Source organism: Salvelinus alpinus, chromosome 8 (assembly GCF_045679555.1).
Source record: "Salvelinus alpinus chromosome 8, SLU_Salpinus.1, whole genome shotgun sequence".
NCBI classification, from domain to species: domain Eukaryota; kingdom Metazoa; phylum Chordata; class Actinopteri; order Salmoniformes; family Salmonidae; genus Salvelinus; species Salvelinus alpinus.
The window spans coordinates 79228341-79236160 of NC_092093.1; the positions used below are offsets into that span (position 1 = coordinate 79228341).

General features: G+C 42.6%; 1 long non-coding RNA gene across 1 annotated transcript; it reads right to left on the bottom strand.

The window, feature by feature from the left end:
• Positions 1-7080: 7080 nt before the first annotated feature.
• Positions 7081-7440, bottom strand: LOC139582403 (uncharacterized). Its single transcript, XR_011676349.1, has 2 exons — positions 7344-7440; positions 7081-7249 (listed from the first exon to the last, which is right to left on the bottom strand). It is a non-coding gene; the product is annotated as an uncharacterized lncRNA (long non-coding RNA).
• Positions 7441-7820: the final 380 nt, after the last annotated feature.

Consider the following 7820-nt stretch of genomic DNA (forward strand, 5'->3'; position numbering starts at 1 on the left):
ATGAGGCAAAAGGTGGTTACACCAGATACTGACTGGTTTTCTGATCCACACCCCTACTTTTTTTTAAAGGTATCTGTGACCAACAGATGCATATCTGTATTCCCAGTCATTTAAAATCCATAGATTAGAGTCTAATGAATTTATTTGAATTGACTTATTCCCTTATATGAACTGTACTCAGTAGAATCTTAGAAATTGTTGCATGTTGTGTTTATATATTTTTTTCAGTATAGTATTGGAGATTGGAGATTTGGAGTCAAAACAAGTCCAGCAGAGAGCATCCATTATAGATTGGAATGAGAATATGGTGTAGGATCACATTTTGAACAGATATTTAAACCGTAGCATTGGGTGGTTCATGTATCAATTATGAATCAGGATCAGTGGGCTTCTAACAGGAACTGGAGATGTTTCTCGTGTTCCACTCAAGACCTGTTTCCATTTTAATGACCTGACCACACCTCAACAGGAGTAGAAAAGTGGTTGCCTGTCTTGAATGCTTTCTTCTGTTCAGGCAGCACACACATACACAGGTGCGGGCACATGCATGCACGGATGCACACACACACGCCCATGTACACACACACAAACATCATACACAAACATCATACACACACACACACACACACACACACACACACACACACACACACACACACACACACACACACACACACACACACACACACACACACACACACACACACACACACACACACACACACACACACACACACACACACACAAAGCAATTAGGGACTGCTGGAGATGACTCATACAACTACTGCACCACAACTCAATTAGGCTACACTAACCCACCTCAGAAAACAACATTCTGGTGAGGATGTGAGGGTAGGATTCATCTTGTATGGCTACACAGTTTGTTTGAAGATGGGTTCCTGCAACTCTCTATCTGAGCATGACATTCATCTGAAAATAATGGGATTTTTTAGGCTTAGATGCCAGTACTTCCTGAGCTGTCCCCTGTTTCTAGCCCCTTGTTCCTTCCCTGTGTGTTTCTCAAACAGAACAACAAAAAAGACACGTTTAGAAGTCACCTTCACATACTAGATGTCTACTACACAATCTGAGGCGACTGTTATCGTCTGGACTCCCCCCACCTCCGGAGACCCACGCACGTTACACCCTCCTCCATTATAAAATCTGGGGGCGGTTCTTCATAACACTCCAACCCGGACAGGAGGTGTGGATGTTGATTAATGTGAAGCGTCAAATTCAAATATAAACAGTCCACACTTTAATTAACTCTACAGAACAGAAAGAAAGAGAATGACTGACTTAATATTTATTATGTCTGGTGAGGTAGGGTGCTAGCGAGGCCCATGCTGTAGCTTCCTACCCCAGCAGCCTGACTTGCTAATTGCCTTGAGGCTGACAGAAGAGGTTCTCATAACTGATGAAATGTAACTTGAGGACTGCTTTCTTTAATTTCCCCAAGTGCCAAAGTAACACAAAGACTGTCCCAAATGGCATCCTATTCCCTATGTAGTGCACTACTTTTGATCTGAGCCCTATGGACTAGTAGTGCACCAGGACCCTAGACATTGTAGTGCACTATAAAGGGCATAAGGTGCCATTCGGGACGCAGACAGTACAATCACGTCAGGGAGAAACACATCTTGTTGTAATTGGCTCTGGCTAGATTACCACTGAGTGGTAAACAGAGAGGGAAGGTAAATATATGCATACTTAAACAGGCAAAATCTTTTGGTCTCCCAATCCACAATTCAAGATCAACCCGAAAATTATTTTGTGATGTGAATTAGTTTTCTATTGTACGCAGAAAGGGTTGTTCCAGTTTGGATGGTTTAGGTAGTCTTATAGACCTTTGCATAATAATCAATTTGGTTGGTTGAACATAGTTGCTTGGACTGCCAAACTTGTAACCAATAAATCTACAGTAGTTACTTCACAATAATCTTACAAAGCTCCAAATTCCATTGAATAAAGTAGGAATGAGGACCTTTAAGTACACTATATATACAAAAGTATGTGGACACCAATGTTCCCTCTAAACTGCATGTGTGCGCAGGCGTGCAGTAGCCCCGAGACTGTCCCGCAGCTCCTCTGGGACTTCTGCGCAGAATAAATACTGTATCAGCCCACAGAGAGAAGAAGGAGATTGAACTTCACTCAACTTTCTAGAGTTTTCCCTGTTAGTTAACACACACAGTGTTTCCCTTTACTGTGGCAATTGTGATCGAATAAACGCAATATTAGCCACTTTCAATGAAACATACCAAAACAAAACAATCTATGCAAGATATGTTGTTGTAGGCAGAACACATCAGAGTAGGATTCTATTACATTATGCATACAACCCTTTCTTCATATGGTTCTTCATAGAACCTTTATGGAGAATGGTTCCATAAAGAGCCTTCCTTAATGTGAAATGTTCTTTCTACAAAATTTGCTTTTGAATAACCATTCAGGTTTTTTATTCTGGTTAGCCATATTATGTAGTTGAAATTCCTTATTGTGTCCAATGACAAGTAGAATCAGGTGTGGCATCCCTGCGATGAAACACCACAATTGGCATTAGTCATTATTAACCTGTAATGTTTTGACACAACAGATTAGATCAACTGGAATGACACTCTCATTCATGGTTACACAAAAAAAAGCTGTACTTATACCACGCTTCAAAATATTTGAATGAGTCGCCGCCCCTAAATTTCAATAATCACTAAAAGAGGAAATAACAATTTTATGAACTGCAAAGACCCATTTAATGGCTCAAAGGATTCTTTGAGTCAGTATGGTTCCATATAGAACCATCACCCTTCCCAAAGAACCCTTGAGGAACCATCTTGTCTGTGTATCCTTGAGCAGAAACAGATGTGCACCACAAATGGCAACCTATTCCCTATAAAGTGCATACTTTTGACCACAACCCTATAGGTACTGATCCAAAGTAGTGTCCAAAATAGTGCACAATATACAGAATAGGGTGCCATTTGTGACAAATCCAGAGACATGATCACGCTACCTGCTTGGATCTGTAATGGGTGTAAAGCTGTGCTGTGAGTGAGTGAGTTCGCTGCTATTGAGTTCGCTGCTACTCAAGTATTGAGTTCGCTGCTACCCAGCAGGATTGCTGTGGAGCCAATAACCCAGAGTGATATGTTTTATCATATATTTCATTTAGCAGTGTGAGGTCTTTGCCAATCTTGCATGTCGTTGGGAGAAATATATATTTGGGAAGAAACCAAGAAACCATATTAATTAACAGTCCATGTAGTATTTCTTAGTGTATTGCCTTCTCTCTCCTATCACTCATCTCGTCTGTGTGTCTATTTACGCTGATGACTCAGCCCCCTCCTGTACTCCCTGTTCACCCATGACTGCATGGCTTCGCACGCCTCCAACTCAATCATCAAGTTTGCAGACGACACAACAGTAGTAGGCCTGATTACCAACAATGACGAGACAGCCTACAGGGAGGTGGTGAGGGCCCTGGGAGTGTGGTGCCAGGAAAATAACCTCTCACCCAATGTCAACAAAACAAAGGAGTTGATCATGGACTTCAGGAAACAGCAGAGGGAGCACCCCCTATCCACATCGACGGTACCGCAGTGGAGAAGTTGGAAAGTTTCAAGTTCCTCGGCGTACATATCACTGACAAACATAAATGGTCCACCCACACAGACAGTGTTGTGAAGAAGGCGCAATGGAGCCTCTTCAACCTCAGGAGGCTGAATACATTTGACTTGGCACCTAAAAGCCTGACAAACTTTTACAGATGCACAATTGAGAGCATCCTGTCAGGCTGTATCACCGCCTGGTGTGGCAACTTCACCGCCCGCAACCACAGGGCTCTCCGGACGGTGGTGCGGTCTGCCCAACGCATCACCGGGGGCAAACTACTTGCCGTCTAGGACACCTACAGCACCTGCTGTCATAGGAAGGCCAAAAGGATCATCAAGGACAACAACCACCCGAGCCACTGCCTGTTCATCCTGCTATTATCCAGAAGGCGAGGTCAGTACAGGTACATCAAAGCTGGGACCGAGAGACTGAAAAACAGCTTCTTTCGCAAAGCCATCAGACTGTTAAATTCTGTTAAATAGCCATCACTAGCACATTAGAGGCTGCTGCCCTATATACATAGACTTGGAATCACTGGCCACTTCAATAATGGAACACTAGTCACTATTGTTAACATACCCATCTCATATGTATATACTGTTTTCTATCCTATTCTACTGTATCTAGGTCTATGCCGCTCTGACATTGCTTGCCCAATATTGAAATATTCTTAATTCCAGTCCTTTACTTTAGATTTGTGTGTATTGTTGTGAATTTGTTAGATATTACTGTTAGATATTACTACACTGTTAGAGCTAGGAACACAAGCATTTCGCTACACCCTCAATAACATCTGCTAAACACGTGTATGTGACAAATACAATTTGATTTGATTTGATTATACATGTCAGCAACCACAGCTAGTGAAATCACTGCAATCCGAAACAAAGAGGGCAGTCCGTTTTGGAATGGGTAGCTAGCAATAAACTAGCCCTGAACATATATAAAACTAAAAGCATTGTATTTGGTACAAATCATTCCCTAAATTCTAGACCTCAGAGGATTCTGGTAATGAATGATGTGGATGTTGAGCAAGTTGAGGAAACTCAACTTCTTGGTGTCATCTTAGACTGTAGATTGTGATGGTGAGGGCATATTGATTCAATTGTTGTAAAGATGGGGAGAGCTCTATCTGTGATAAAGAGATGCTCATCATTTTAACACAAAAGTCGACTAAAAAAATCCTGCAGGCTCTAGTTTTTTTATTTTTACTATTGCTTGGTGATATGGTCAAGTGCTGCAAAGAAGTACCTAGAAAAGCTGCAGCTGGCCCAGAACAGCGCAGCAAATCTTGCCCTTCAATGTACACAGAAAGCTAATGTTCACCTGTTGTTGCATGTTGGTCTCTCTTGGCTCAAAGTAGAGGAGAGATTGACTGCATCAATTCTTGATTTGGTGAGAAATATGAATGTGTTGAAAATTTAAAATGTTCTGTATAATCAACTTACATACTGTACTTCCAGGCATACTTACCCAACCAGACATGCCACCAGGGTTCTTTTCACAGTCCGCAGGTCCAGAACAAATTCAGGAAAACATACAGTATATAGAGCCATGATTGCATGGAACTCCCTTCCATCTCATATAGAGCAAGTGAACAGCAAACCTGGTTTTAAAAATCTAAATAAAGCAACAGCTCACTGCACAACACCTCTCCCCCATGTGACATAAGGTGTCACGCCCTGGCCTTAGTTATCTTTGTTTTCTTTATTATTTTAGTTAGGTCAGGGTGTGACATGGGGAATGTATATGTTTTTGTAGTGTCTAGGGGTGTTGTATGTGTATGGGGCAGTGTCTAGTGTAGTTGTCTAGGTAAGTCTATGGTTGCCTGAAGGGTTCTCAATCAGAGACAGCTGTCATTCATTGTCTCTGATTGGGAGCCATATTTAAGGCAGCCATAGGCATTAGGTTAATGTGGGTAATTGTCTATGTTGTACGTTTGATACTTGTGTATGCACTTACGTTGTTAGCTTCACGGTTGTTTGTTGTTTTGTTTAGTTTGTAAGTGTTTAGTTCGTGTTTCATCTTCGTCTAATAAAAGAAGATGTATTTTTCTCACGCTGCGCCTTGGTCCACTCTTTCACCCATAGACGACCGTGACATAAGGTTTGTGTGTATGTACTGACATGTATGTGTAAGTAATAGATGCACACACACATACACTTGTTTTTCTATCCTCGTGGGGACCTAAAATTGAATTCCATTCAAAATCCTGTTTTCTCTTACCTCTAACCCTTACCCTAACCAAAACCCTAAAACTAACTCCTAACCCTAAAGCTAACCCTTAAATCTAACCCTAATTCTAACCATAAACCGAACCCCTAAGCTTAATAAAATAGTCTGTGGTAGAATTGTTCTTGTTTTACTATACTTGTGGGGACCTTTGGGGATTTCAGGTCCCCACGAGGATAGAATAACCACACATACAGTCGTGGCCAAAAGTTTTGAGAATGACACAAAAATTAATTTTCACCAAATCTGCTGCCTCAGTTTGTACGATGGCAATTTGCATTTACTCCAGAATGTTATGAAGCGTGATCAGATGAATTGCAATTAATTGCAAAGTCCCTCTTTGCCATGCAAATGAACCGAATCCCCCAAAAACATTTCCCCTGCATTTCAGCCCTGCCACAAAAGGACCAGCTGACATCATGTCAGTGATTCTCTCGTTAACACAGTTGTAAGTGTTGACAAGGAAAAGGCTGGAGATCACTCTGTCATGCTGATTGAGTTCAAATAACAGACTGGAAGCTTCAAAAGGAGGGTGGTGCTTGGTATCATTGTTCTTCCTCTGTCAATCATGGTTACCTGCAAGGAGACACGTGCCGTCATCATTGCTTTGCACAAAAAGGGCTTCACAGGCAAGGATATTGCTGCCAGTAAGATTGCACCTAAATCAACCATTTATCGGATCATCAAGAACTTCAAGGAGAGCAGTTCAATTGTTGTGCACGCACAGTGAGGCAAAGACTTTTGGAGGATGGCCTGGTGTCAAGAAGGGCAGCAAAGAAGCCACTTCTCTCCAGGAAAAACATCAGGGACAGACTGATATTCTGTAAAAGGTACAGGGATTGGACTGCTGAGGACTGGGGTAAAGTATTTTTCTCTGATGAATCCCCTTTCCGATTGTTTGGGGCATCCGGAAAAAAAGCTTGTCCGGAGAAGACAAGGTGAGCGCTACCATCAGTCCTGTGTCATGCCAACAGTAAAGCATCCTGAGATCATTCATGTGTGGGGTTGCTTCGCAGCCAAAATAGTGGGCTCACTCACAATTTTGCCTAAGCACACAGCCATGAATAAAGAATGATACCAACACATCCTCTGAGAGCAACTTCTCCCAACCATCCAGGAACAGTTTGGTGATGAACAATGCCTTTTCCAGCATGATGGAGCACCTTGCCATAAGGCAAAAGTGATAACTTGTCACGATTCTCTAAAGTAGAACCCAGAAGCAGACCAGGACAAGGAGAGTAAGACGAAGGTGAGTATTTATTTACAAGTGTAAATGTAGTGATAGAAAAATCCAAGTAGCGGAGCGGGCAGCGGAGGTGAGTTGATGGAATTGAGTAAGCAGATCCAAGGAAGTAACTGAAGTCACCGACGACCAGGTAGGGATGGGATGAGTGTTCCGGGTGAATGACTGTAGACAGAAAAAACGGAGGTAAGTTCAAGGCAAGCAAGACGTACAAAACAAACTCTATCAAACTGGAGGCTGATACGCTGGCACAACATACTGTTCATGGCTAACGATCCGGCAGGGAATGGATGTCAGGTCAGAGCTTATGAAGTGGAGGGGTGATGATCAGGACCAGGTGTGCAGATAGCTGATGGGATACAGGTGCGGGTAATCAGATCTCCCAACTAGCTACGTCGCCCGGCAACCAGACAGGGTGCATTCCAGGACACCGGAAAAACACTCCAGGACAGAACACATGCAAAAACAGACTCAGGAAGCGGGATTCGTGACATAACTAAGTGGCTCGGGGAACAAAACATTGATATTTTTGGTCCATGGCCAGGAAACTCCCCAGACCTTAATCCCATTGAGAACTTGTGGTCAATCCTCAAGAGGCAGGTGGACAAACAAAACCCCACAAATTCTGGCAAACTCCAAGCATTGATTATGCAAGAGTGGGCTTCTATCAGTCAGGATGTGGCCCAGAAGTTAATTGACAGCCTGCCAGGGCGGATTGCAGAAGTCTTGAAAAAGA